Below are 11,615 nucleotides of genomic sequence, written 5' to 3' on the forward strand. Positions count from 1 at the left end.
CAGAGCTCAGCTTCCTGCACTAGATTGTGCAAAACCACTGTGGAGAAACTTGATGACGGAAAGCCGGGATAGAAAAATAACTCTCTTTTACGTTTGGAAACAAGCAGGCTCACATTGTTCGTAAGCAGGAACATCTTTGATTGGTTACCAGTAGGTGTCATTGCAGGTTTGCAGACGGTGGGAATTCACTGGGGCCCCAGCACTTGTGACACGCACCCAGGCCATGGCCATGCTTCTTGGATAGGCCTGCACTAAAGGAACCTCTGCAGCATCCCAGCTTCATGCTGCAGCTTTGGGGTGGTGCAGAAGAAAATCCTGTTTTATTCCTCATCTATCATTTTGAGTTGAATTTTTCTCTGTTAGGATCAGTCATCCTTATTCCAACCGTTTCTTTTCAGCCATAGTGGCCAACTCCTCTTTCCTGTGTATTTAAAACCCTTGGAGTCAATCTGCCCAGGATGGAAAACTTTGATATTAAAGTGAAAAATAGTATGGGGATGAATGCTGTGCAACAGTTCAGCATAAAAGATTAGGATATGCCCTTCTCCCACTTACTTTAGGACTTGTTCCTTCCAAGAAGAAAGAAAGTCTCTCACGCCTTGTTCTCCTGTCTTGCACATTGTGTGGTTGATCCGTCTTGAGATATTTGAGTGAAAAGTGCTGCTAAACGATAGTGGCGAAATTTGCACTGTATTGCAAAAGTACAAAGTGGAGAGAAACGGCCAAGATTTTTTATTTGTATAGGGAAATGTGGTGTGCTTTGCCACACGTTTTACTGTATTCTGTGACAGAGATTGTTGGAGGAGGGTACTTAACTTTTGGCTCTGTATGTGCCAGGTCACTGGAAGGGACCTCCTTGGACACAGAGAACATCTCCAACTATTTTAAAGCTGTCTCGTACAGTCCCTAAGGGGCAAACCTCCTCTTAAAACCAGTTAAAGTGGTTGTTCCCCATTGGAAGGCTCTTCCAGAACTTCACCTGCTCCCATGGATAGAAACCAGCTTCTAATTCCCAGACTACTGGGAATTCACAGCCACTTTCTTCAGTAATTCCTGCTCAATGTTGTTCCTTAGCTAACCAATTTTTCTGCACCGCTCTAATGGGTGTGTAGTGAGTAACTTTGTCTCTTCTCGGTATACTTTCCGCAAGCCCAAATAGGGCACCTTTGTGAAGGCCTGCCTGTACAATGAAAATGCAATTTCCCCGAGTTTCCCAAGTCGCCACTGACCGACAAAATCTCGGATTTCAAAGAAGTCCAGACGTATTTGACTGTCTAGAGACCTGATCTTGAAAAATGACCTTTTTATTGTTGCTGCATTGTTCTTTGGGTGGATCAATTTTCTGACTCCGTTCCCAGGTTCCCCAGTGACTGCAGAAATGTTTGTTTCAGCACGCTTGAGAGAAGCAGCCTGGGGGGCAAGAACAAAAAGATGGAGGCTCTAGCGCGGGCACAGGAGCTGTGTATGTAGCCGTACCACCAAACATCAAATCACATCTCAGCTAATATTTCCGTGTATAATGCGCTATGCCATGTGGACATAAAAACACATTTGTAGCCTGCTCCAGGATCTTCGGAGGTCAGAGATATAAAAATATAATCACAGCTTCAGCCTCCTCTGACACGACAGGTTTCCTACCCTCAGTAATTCCTCTGCCTGCACCAGTCCTGTAATGAATATGGGTGACCAGGGCTGTGTGCAGTACTCGGGGGAAGGTCTCGGGCAGCCCGTGGACAGTGCCACTCATAGGCCCAGCCTTTGCTGTAATTATTTTGCCCAACACATCCTCAGGTCACATTTCCTGTTTCGCAGCTGCAACACGCTGATATGCATACATGCTACTGTAATATACTTCGGCCTTTCTCTTCCTGTGTTTCTTCTGACTGACTAGAAGAGAAATTCTTGTTCTCGGTCCCTAGGCGTTTGCTCTTGCATCCTATTACTATGATTCAATTCCCCAGAGGAATGTCATTCTTCCTGTGGGCCACTCTGATCCTCCTGTATATTGATGGTGCCTGCCAGCTTTACATCATCAGCAAGTTTTACTTGCATGTTCTGATGTTTTGTGCCAGGGTCATTCATAAAAATATATAACAAGATTGGTTCCAAGTCTGATTTTTCATAAATTCTAGTACTTGGCCCATACCAGTCCAATCCTTTTCAGTCCATTCTGTTATCATTTGTCTTTTAAATAGTTTTCTATATCTACAGCGAAATCCTTATACCAAACCTTGCTTTCTGTGGTTTAACTACTAATTTCCCAGCTGATATTTTGCCAAATTCTACACTGATGTCCATATAGCCTAGATCAATTCTATGTCCATGGACATCTGGTGAACAGCCATCCTCTTTCATTAAATCCCCAGATACTTATTTAGATGCCTGAGTGGGGGCAGCTAAAGCACATAGTTTGGGACTTTGGTAGTGGAAAATGTTGGCCCTAAAGTCTGGTACAAAGTATACCCCTCCACACAGCCCTTCTGTCGCTCAAAAGTGGTACAAAATAAAACGGAGTTTTCAGTGACACATAACTGCCTCCACAGAGGATGTAGAGAGGCTGTTAAAGAAATGAGGTACAAATGAAGAACTGAGAATAATCATTTATTATATATTAACTGGCTTAGTAAAATGCAAAACTAACTTGCTCTTATCCTTTCTTTAAAACCTAATCTAGCCTAGAACACCAATTCCCAGACTTGTGGGACTGTAGACTGCCGTTAGCCATAAAGAAATGGCTGCAGATTGCCATGCACCCGCCCGGCATTTTCAGCTGAAAATTTGAAAAAGACAATGTGGTTCTGCAGGGCAACTGCAGGTCTTTTATCATGGCCTTGTAAACTGTCAGTGATCGGGGAACCACAGCTATAGCACTAGACAAAGTTCAAGCTCCTTCTCCCAGCTGCTTAGAATTGAGGTTAAAGTATATCTTCCTTAAAAGAGGCTAGAATTTCAAGGCAAAAAAGTTATTCAACAAGCTGATCCATTGAAATCAAATGGAAAATCTCATGCATACGGAAGTACTAGTGTTAGAAAAACAGGTTTACAGTGGCAAGGCTTTTTTTTTTGCTCTACATTTGCTTGAAATATGCTGGTACTAAATTCATATTTTGTTTTTAAAATTTTTGGACTTCATAAAACTCACGTAATGGACCCAGGCCGAGTGGCTCCTTATAGTTCATTTTATTTCCTGCTCCTTACTTTACAGGTAGTGATGATATCTTTATTGGGGCATCGGGACTTACTGGAACATTGGAAGGTAAACTGGGCATTGATAGTCAGAAGAGCACTCAAAGATCTTGATGCTTATGTAGCTGCCATCATCGTTAGAAACAACAGTAAAGCGTAGGGAGGGAAACACACTAAAGAAGGAACATAACCATAAAACTGAATTTAAATAGTATGACCTGAATTTTCCATGACTGGTTTCCTCAGTATGTCTTTAATTGCTTTTATGCCCTGCTAAATAACTGGACTAGAGAGTCCTGTTTATTTTTATGTGATAGCTCTTTCTTACACCTGGATTTCTGGGCATGCACCGCAGTGGCGTAGCTACTGCCACCACTGATGTTATAATAAATGAACATGCTTTGGCGAGCTTAGATGTTTACCGAACACTGTGTCTGTCACATCTCCAGTTCACAGCACAGTAAGTGTGCAGCAATTGTAAAGGCTGCTCATACCATAGAGCATTTATTAAACACTGCTTGAACTTTAAAGGCAGGGAGATGATACTGCTGATGAATTCAGGCTTTGTTTTGCTCACTGAATTCTTGTGGTAAGATTATTTACTTTTTTGTGCTATTCAAAAGCAGTGGGGAGGTAATTCTTTTTCTGTGTATTTCTCCAATGATGTTGAGCAGTGCTGTAGGATTATATGGGTTGCGCTTTGTTAATTATGACCACTTAGAAAAAAATCACATTGCATTGTTTCTGTGCCGAGTGGGTGAGCGTATGAGCATTTCCAGAACAAATACCCAGCTGTATAACTCTAAGGGCATGTCCACAGCACACAATAGAGTGTGGGGCAGCGAGTCCTCAGTTAATGCCGACCAAACCAGATCCAAAACTGGAAGCAGCAGGGCTGTGTTAGCATAGTGCTACATTTTTGCAGTTAAGCAGGGATTATTAGCGAGAACACAGCTTTGTGCTAACAGAGCTATGCTGCTTTCAGGTCTGGGGTCTGGTATGGCGGCGCGGGCAATCGCTGTGCTATCTGGATGTACCGGCATGGCCAGTGGTAGGTAGCTCACAACCTTCTGTACCATGCCAGAAGGTACTGGTGCATCTATAAATAATCTATTTTGTTGTTGCTGCAATATCATATTTGTTTTATGATAGTCTGGTAGCCCAGGGGTGGATCAGGACTCCCACGTGCATCGTAGTAGTGTGATGCTGCACAACAGGGTAACTGATATCCTAAAGACATCAGCTCTTGTGCCAGGATGAATCTCACTGGGCTATTCCTGGAAAGTGAATGCAAAACATCCATGAGGAGTTTAAAGGAAATCAAAGAGCCACTAAACATGCAGAGCTTTTGTTCACACAACTCTCAAAACTTTCCGTGTGACTTAATGGAGACAACCAGTAGATGCAAAGACTACCTCTGCAAAGCTTTCTCTGCAATTGCAGAGGTAGCCTGGGCTTTGAAAAGATGGCTGTCCTACTTTGTCTGCATATGTGAGACTACCTTCCCAGCCTCAGAAATGGTTTTTGCTGTGGGTGATTTTTAGGCTGGGTTGAATCCTCAGCTAATAAAAACTGACAGCTGGCTTTCTTTTGATCCGCAAGACTCTCATGGTGCTATGACAATTTACACCACTTGAAAATGTGGCTTAGGCGCATATAAAAAAAAAATCCCAGCTGCTTGATGTGGAGCCTGCACAGAGCATTTGCAACAGGAAACCCTGTGTCAAAACAGTTATGTTCCAGATCCGTCCCTTGGAGAATATTCACAAGGTGAAGGGGAGGCAGGCTGCCAAGCCTGACCTTGTTTTAATTCAGCTCCCTGTGAGACATCAATCTGGGTTTCTACTTCTGGGATTCACTTTCCTTCGAAACAGTTGTTCATTCCTAGGTTTACCCAGAAGCTACAGAGCTCTTGTAGCTTTTGTTTGTGATTAGGGAGCAAAGTTTAATCCCCACTTCCTGCTCTATTAATACCAAACCATCAGCTCTTCTCCACACAAGGGTGCAGCGACAGAATATTGAGAACAGTATGACACCTGGCTTACACGCAGGAGTTTTAATCAATAGATCTCAAAACGCTTTACAAAGGAAGGAAGTATCATTTTAATTTTACGGGAACCAAAGCACTGGGGTGGGACAACCTGAGCAACACCCTCCAGCGTTCTTGGTCCCTTAGGTTACATTAGGTCTTGCGCTAGCAGGAAAACATGCCCAAGAGACAGGGAGTGTGAAGATATGGGACTAGAGGAACTGGCAGTGTCCCACAAAGGACGTTTGAAAATACACATAGCTGGATTAAAGAAGAGACTTAAATTAGGATCTTACAGTTCAGTTCGAAGGCTGAAACTGCATGCTGAAAACTGCTAGGTCTAACCCAGGGGATTTTCCTGTGGCCCATTTTAGAAACAAAATGTTTGGAGCTGTGGGCAGGAGTTTGACCTTTTCCTAAATCATAAGAAATTGTTTTCATGTAGAACTCCTGAAAAGAGTTCTAGAGTCCTCCTCCTTGGAGGAGCCTGCATCTCCATCCTGAAAGCATTAGAACACACCTTTGCCTGACAGCCTTAAAATAGGATTTGTACCTATCAGCCCACAGAAGTGCTTGCTGACCAGCTTTTCTGCCTGTATCATTCACCACTCAAAATCTACTGTTAGTCGCTCTGTTATTTAAATCTTTCTGAACCCTGGTGACAAAGTGGCCTGAGGGTTTCCTGCCATGGAAGGAGTTTGTTTTCTTCATGCAGCTTAGGGGTGAGTGGTGTTGAGCAAGAGGGTTTGTCAGCTGATTCCCTTCAGACATTTGTTATCATTTGGTGGGAAGATGCAGAATTTACTATTCTCAGCAGCAGGCTGATCTACCAAATCTGTTTGTGCTACTCCCATCATTTCGGGAGGGGGGTGTCCTTATCTTTGCTGCTTGGGAGGAGCGTATTTGGCATAAACTGCAGGATTTACTGCATTGACGTGTAGCGCCCAGTTAGTGCACGCCAGGGGCTGCAGAGGTGACCCGGGGGGAGATGACCACGAAGTGCCACGCGCCTGTCACTAGCAGCTCTGACACCCGTGCCACACCCCACTGCACGCCAAAACATCAGCACGTGGGGCCCTTCCTCCGACGTATTTAAGAAAGAGAAGCAAGGAACTGGGGTGGACTGAGTGAAACCCAGGGTGAAAACAGGGAGGTCGAGTCTGTTGTGTTTGGCTTAAGGGGGAAGGGTAGTTTACTTACGTGTTTACTTAGGTAATTGTTTATGTTTTCTTTTTTTCTCAATCCCTGTATCAATGTTTAGAAATCTATGTTAACTGGCAAGGAATTAAATAAATAAAAATTCCCCAAATGGAAACTTTTGCCTGCAGCAGAGGAGGTGGAAACTACAAGGGAAACAGAAAAACATGTGATGCACTGATCTGTAGAAATATATTTTGACATCATGACAGTCATGAATGAGGGATTACTTTGTCCTTGTAGGAAGGCCTGCAAATGAAATCGAACTAGGCCAGTCTCTCTTTGGGTAAGGAGTGATCTGAGATCAGGTTGGTCCAAAAAATCAAATTAATTTGCAATCTGATAAGTTTTTAAATTGAAGTTTGCCGCATTGCATAGAGCCCTTTGGTGTACGAAACAGATCTGGTAGCATAGGAAAAAATCCACCCAGGCAGGAAAAATAAATATAGCAAGCAGTACCCCCAAAGGAGTCCCACCTCCTGAATTTGCAGGGTGGAGGAAGGACCGAAGCTGCCGTTTGTGCCTGGGCAGAGATACTGTGAGAAACTCAAGGCGCGTTTTGCAATGTAGCGTGGGAACTGTGCCCAGAGCAGAAGCACGCACACATGGGAGAAGCAGAGGCAGCCCGGAGCAGGAAGTCCTTAAAGTCACACACACTTCGCCTATGGCTCCACCACAGCCCTTCCAGCTGGGCTGAAGCTGCTTGAGAAACCATCCGTTTTATTTCTCCGGGTCCCTGTGTGTTTCTCTGGGTTTACTAGCTCGCCACTCCATGCTCCCCCTCATTTCTCGCCATCTCTCCCACACTTTGACCTCACACCATGAAACTGTCAGAGTGAGGAAACATTTTGAGCTGAAACATTCATTCCACATTACGTGATCCTAGATTAAAGGCAGGAAACATTTAACCCTTTGACAGCCTTCTCCCCTCATCCTGTGAAGCCTTGGTTTTAAAGCTCCTTGCAAACCATGTGTAAACAGTGGTGAGCAGTGATGCTTTGTAGATGTATATTCTTCCCTTACCAGTGGCTCTTACCAGCAGCCACAGCACAGGGATTGAGGGGTGTCTGGGCTTTGCAAACTGAACGTATTCTCTCAGCCCTATTCACAATTCTTGGTTCTTCCAGTGTCGAGACATATTTGCAGTGTGGGGAAAATGTGCATTGCCAAACATATAAAGAGATGAACCTTTGGCTCCATTTGTTTCGCTTCATTCCCCAGTGCGAGGTTCATAAGTGCAAATGGCTAAAATTAAAAATACAAAAATAGATAAAATGAGGAATCTCAACGATTAGCACTCAGGATTTAGAAACAAAACTTCTTGCTTTCTTTAAAGCTGCCTAATAAATCATGCTAGCAGAATAGCACTTACATAGAAAATGTATCATTTCACAGTCCTGACACAAATATGTATCCTGGGTTTTAAAAGCTGCTCTTTTGGCAGATTATGGCTCTCCTGAGAGCCAGTTACTGCTCTCCAGCACAGACTGGTGAACACTAGTCAGATATATTTGGTATTTGGTACTAGCTCTTGGACTCTGGACTTCCTAGGTGGTCTTGGCAGTTAAAAGGGTGGATAAGAATGGCAACTCAAACCCTCCGTTCATTGCTGGAGCTCTACCAGTATCTCCACTGAGACCAGCAATACTACTGTAGTCCTTTAGGAGAAGTGACTTTGGCATAGGCATAATGTAACCACGTGGGCTGGAATGTGATAAAGACGTGGAGTTTTCACCGCTGCTCTGAAAGGATGTAGATGGGAAACGCTAATGGCTCTCCAAGGCCTGGATTCTGGTTTTCCATTTAGCAGAGCACCTCCAGATGTGTAGTTCACAGAAACGTCATTTTGGTTCTGCCTCAGAGAACCCATGGTTTCCCAGTGGCCCCTTTTTGTGCACTTGGGAGGTTCTTCTCACAAATGTTGAACTCCCCCACCATCCCCAAATGGAGGGACTGGAGCACAGACTGTTGAGCCAGAATCGCCATCACCACTTTCTCTATATTCAGCACTGCCAGCAGCCTATTACCTTTCCCAGTGCTTGAGGGAGAGTCAATCTCTCTTACCAAAAATCAAATGCACACAGGAGCATAATTTAAAAATTTTATGCCTTTCTTTCGTTCCCCTATCCCACTGCTCTTTACTGACAGTCACAGAACTGCTGAGGTGTACGACAGCATACCTTGTTCTGCTAATTAAATAATGAAGACTCTTGTTAACTTGAAATAATAAACACCTTAGCTTATAGAGCATGAGTTCTAGTCCCCAACAAATGCAAAACCAGCTCAGACACCCATGATCCTCATCAAAAATAGGGAGGCAAGAGAATAGGCTGTTGCTCTCCAGTGTGATATTCCCGAGTTGTTTCTCTTTTTCATCATGGCATAGGAAAATATTGAGAGTTTTGAAATGAAATACAATGCAGAACGCTGTGAAGAGTGGTGGCTCCTGCAAGCACCTGGAAACCTGGATCACAGTCAAAAAGTGACATAATTCAACTCTCTTTGTGAGAGTTCAAAGGCTACATCAGAAAAAGCCCAACCCCTGCTTATCTGGTGAGCTTTCTAACCAGCAGAGAAGGTACAGCGTGTCTCCAGATTCAGCAAGCAAAACTAATATCTTTTCAACATGACCAGTTACTGATTGCTAGTGTTCTGCATTATTGCCCAGAAAGAAGAAAAATATTATCCTTAGGAACAGTCTCCACAATCATCCATAATAACAGCACAAGGCATGCATACTTTCACCCATCATATTTAGAAAATGTGCAGCTTCCCCTTGACCTGCTACAGAGGAGCCAGTAAGTGTCTGTGTGACGAGATCCAGAGGCTGTGTCTTGAAACCCATTTGGATAAAAAGGAAAATGTAAAAAATGTATCTTCTAAAGAAAAGAAGATTGGTGTGACAGCTCCTGAATGAATTGGATCCTAGGGTTTACAGAGCCTATCAGCTCATCTCTCAGCTGCATATTTGGTGTTTTTTCCATCTGTAGGAACCCACGCTGAAACACTATCATTTAGGATAAACGTTGTCCATTTTGTGATGGATAAAATTACTGTCACCAAAGGAGGCTGACAGATGAAAGGAGACGAGAACTGGATTTGCTGCATCGCTCTCCGTGCTCCTGTTTATTCCAAAATCTTCAATAATGGGCAAAAATCTGACAGAGCAGAAAATCACCAGCTGTTCTGAGCTCATCTACTGCTTGCACAGCTGCTTCGAGAAGAGAACTTGCTTGATTAAACTGAAGAAATTTCAGAGAAGAGCAGCAAAAACTTTACAAGAACTAAACAGGTTTAAGTAAGCAGTGACTACGCAACTCAAATGAGCTCAACATTGTAAGCACAAAACAAGGGAAGGGAATATTGGGCTAAGGCAGTGAGAGCACTTGGGGAGAAATGGCATGAATTCAAAGGTTTGTCTAAATGCAGAGTTGTACTGACTTCATTTAGATGTGCTTTAAAATGCTGTAGGTAAATAAGGTCAAAAGGCTAAGTAGACACTCTTCTCTTGCTATAAAACATGTTTGGAGTTAAAATATTTGGAAATAAATTTTAAACTAAACAGCAAAAAATATATTTCTAAGCCTAAGGAAGACGAGTTGCAGATGTTTTTGCTTGCTGAATTAAACAAGCACAAAGGCATGAATGGAGAGGACAAGGAAGGGCAGAGCCAGTGAGAATGGGGGTGAAAAGTTATCAAAGGAAGAGTCTTGCTTTGTTTCCAGAGGTGATAGATTGGCTTGTCTTTTCTAGCACCGTTGGCCCTGCTTTTGAGGATTTTAGAGTGAAACTGAAGATATTTATAACTGTTGATTTCATGGCTTTCCTGCGCTAGCCCCAAAGGAGACAGGGACAGCTTATAAGAACCCCAAAAATACATGAACAAGTAAGTACTAGCAAATATGTCATTATGTCCTGCTGCTCCAGGGTCATGTGCTGGCTCTGCAAACAGAGCTGCAGCTCTAGCAGAGTCAATGTGATTTTGACCCAAAGTCTTCTAGCTCGGCAGAGGGAAATCCAGCAGTAACAATAAGCTGCCAGTTTGTCCTGTAAAACAATGGGACAACTGTTTGCTGGTACAGACTAAGTTTCTTTCACCGTCTCAGAAAGTTACTCTTTCCTCTTCATTTGTACACCTGACATAAATCCTGTGAGTAGTCAGGTACCCTGGATACAAGTACTTCTGTCTGAGCTGTTCCTTAAAATCAAGATCCAAATTTTCCGTTTTGTTCCTATGTTTCAAGTGTAAATGTGGGATCCAAACAACTCTGAGTTTAAGGCATCCGGAATCAAGATCGGAATTCAGATGTTAAGATTTAAGCCATCCCTACCGCAAATGCAGGCAATCCCTTTATTTCTCATTGGTGATTCTCTCCTGTGGATGCTGAAGTGCATGGCAAATACGTGTCACTATCCTTCCTCTTACTTTCGGATACAGTTAACTTCGATTAAGAGATCTGGCCAAGATCATCAAGCAAGTCACAGGAAAAGTTAAAAATGGAGCCTGATTTTCCCGTCTCCCAGGTCACGCTGTATTTCCACAGGGAACCACTGGAAACGTGTGAGAAATGCAACTGGCAGAAATACTGCAGAAAATAAACATTTACAGATATCTTCGATAACTCACAAGCCAGTCTTGGTATTACTATAATTGTGCATGGTGCCAGCACATCAGTAATACTTTGCTCAGTCGGTTCCTAACATAGCTTGTAATTTAAGTAACTTTTTCCAACTTTTAATTACATTCTCATGTAATACAACTCACTGTGCTTTGTGCATACCTAGAGAGAGGTGGTATGGTCTGGTAGCTGTTGTAAAGAGTTGGGAATTAATTACAAAGGACACAGTTTTTGAGTTCTTCTCAAGTACTTGCTCAGCTGTGTAACCTTGGGGCAAATCACTCAACTGCTTTGTGCCCAAGTAAACCCAGCTGTAAACCATCTTGAAAACCAGATGGTGCACAAGATTTAAACTGCTCAGGAGAATCAAGAGGGAAGGGAAGGGAAGGGAAGGGAAGGGAAGGGAAGGGAAGGGAAGGGAAGGGAAGGGAAGGGAAGGGAAGGGAAGGGAAGGGAAGGGAAGGGAAGGGAAGGGAAGGGAAGGGAAGGGAAGGGAAGGGAAGGGAAGGGAAGGGAAGGGAAGGGAAGGGAAGGGAAGGGAAGGGAAGGGAAGGGAAGGGAAGGGAAGGGAAGGGAAGGGAAGG

At 43.4% G+C, this 11,615-nt stretch overlaps 1 long non-coding RNA gene across 1 annotated transcript in view; it reads left to right on the forward strand.

Annotated features, from left to right (window-relative positions):
* LOC148056645 (uncharacterized) overlaps positions 1 to 11,615 on the forward strand; it is a 38,255-nt gene that overhangs the window by 23,415 nt on the left and 3,225 nt on the right. The gene's annotated exons all lie outside the window — the stretch shown is intronic.

Source organism: Nipponia nippon, unplaced genomic scaffold, assembly GCF_047370975.1.
Source record: "Nipponia nippon isolate SJK-2023a ecotype South Korea unplaced genomic scaffold, ASM4737097v1 scaffold_12, whole genome shotgun sequence".
Classification (NCBI taxonomy): Eukaryota; Metazoa; Chordata; class Aves; order Pelecaniformes; family Threskiornithidae; genus Nipponia; species Nipponia nippon.